Below are 1972 nucleotides of genomic sequence, written 5' to 3'. Positions count from 1 at the left end.
CTGCCTTTTGGCCAAACTAACTTTAAACATACATTTGGACTCATTGCCTTTTGCATTAGGACTTTTCCATCGGCTAATCACTGCCATAGACTGATCGCAGCAGGAGATGTCCACACCCGCCCATGTCCTACACTTCTCAAGCACGGCCGCCACGTTTACTCCCCACACCGATGGTGACTCAATTTAATAGGACTCAGGATATTCATTCTGACAATCACCACTGGTAACATCAGCATTTCCTTACTACCCTTTGCCTTTATTCTCATTATCATCTGTGCGGTTTTTGTCAGTTCATATAACATTATTGCTTATATTTATATATATGCCCATGTGCCTATCACCACTTAATTATTAAGAGCAATATGTACTATGTGTGCAGTTATCTATTTAATTTTTGACTATTTTTCACCTTTGCAGACATTTACTTATATTGTCTCTATGCACTCTCAGCCTCTGAGCTACGGTTTGTGTATTTGTTACAATGTTTATCCCTATCTGCTACATGAGTATCATTATTGTTGAAACCTCCAAGCACAAAATACTATAGGTTTAAAGTCATTATCTATGTATTTGTTACACAGTTATTCTTCCAATTTTGGCCTTGTATCTATCCCTTTTTTTTTTTACTTGCTGGACTCCTATATCTGGCTTCAGAACCATACTGCTCTAGATATTATCAAATATTAATTCATCCAGCTTATCTAAGAATGTCATTATATTTTGCTTGATTATAGCAGCTGATAATTGTCATTTCTAATCAGATCTGATATACTTTTCTGATTATTGGGTACACTTTTCTTTCACTTGTTTCAGTCTTTTTCTATTTTTCATGGACTCTCACCACTGATTCAGGGTTCGCCCCTGTCTAACGTTGGCAGCAGATCCATCTTATCTCTGGCACTCTTTTGATACTGTGTAATTCGTGAACTCTCATCAGTGATTCCAGAAGCATTCGATTATCGTTCATTTCGTCTCTACTATCATACCACACTGGTAACGCCCAAAACCGTCCGATCTTGGAAGCTAATCTGTGTAGGGCTGGGTCAGTACTCAAGTGGGCGACTCTTGAGGAAGACTCAGTGTAGTAGAGATAAGACTGGCCTATTACGCTCAGAGTCTAAAGGGGGGTACTCACGGGAGAGATGTGTGCTGAGCGATCTTAACACAGACCGCTCAGCACACATCTCTCACCCCGCTCAGCACAGCGCGATGTGCTGAGCGAGGGGGAAAGCCGACGGGGGGCCGCTCACTTCACACAACGGTGAAGTGAGCGACCCGCTAGATTGAGCCTGCATGCAGGCTCAATCTAGCATCGGCGATAGCGATGCGCGGGGCCGCGCATCGCTATCGCTGGAGGGCATACACACGGCAGATCCGCGCTTAAAATCTAAGCAATCTAGCAAGATTGCTTAGATTTTAAGCACGGATCTCTCCGTGTGTACCCCCCTTTACACTGACAGCAGAATCACTCTGCTATCTTATTTCTTACTGCTCTTTTTTTCCTAATGACAGTTGGGTATATTTTGCCTGTTTGCTTGCACATATTCAAATCTCCATCAGGTATTCTAACTATATTAATAACACAGGGCTAGTACATTTAAGTGTCTTATCTGTCTCATAAACTGTCTGGGTTAATCCCCCATAAAGACTTTGGACCCTGGCAGCCGGAATTCATCATGCTAAAATTAGCATCTGATTATTACTGATTATATTATAGTATTGCATTTTGCATTGTTCTATCTAGTATCAGCAAACTTACTGCTACTTATTTCACCTGTTTGATTACTATTTTGATGCCATTGACCACTGATCACATTTTATCGTTGTATTATTAATAAAAGCTAATTTTTAGATCAATCTTCCAATTTTTCATATATTAATTTAAGTTAAGAGTGCGCCCACAAAAGAGTCTCTTTTTTCTCCTTTTTGTTGTTTAAAGTGTATTAGTAACGCATCACATTGCTGTATAAGG

At 40.3% G+C, this 1972-nt stretch overlaps 1 pseudogene; it reads left to right on the top strand.

The window, feature by feature from the left end:
• Positions 1-972: 972 nt before the first annotated feature.
• LOC134946346 (5S ribosomal RNA) lies at positions 973-1091 on the top strand (annotated as a pseudogene).
• Positions 1092-1972: the final 881 nt, after the last annotated feature.

The sequence above is a fragment of the Pseudophryne corroboree genome, chromosome 7 (assembly GCF_028390025.1).
Source record: "Pseudophryne corroboree isolate aPseCor3 chromosome 7, aPseCor3.hap2, whole genome shotgun sequence".
NCBI lineage: Eukaryota > Metazoa > Chordata > Amphibia > Anura > Myobatrachidae > Pseudophryne > Pseudophryne corroboree.
This window is presented reverse-complemented; position numbering and strand designations above follow the sequence as displayed.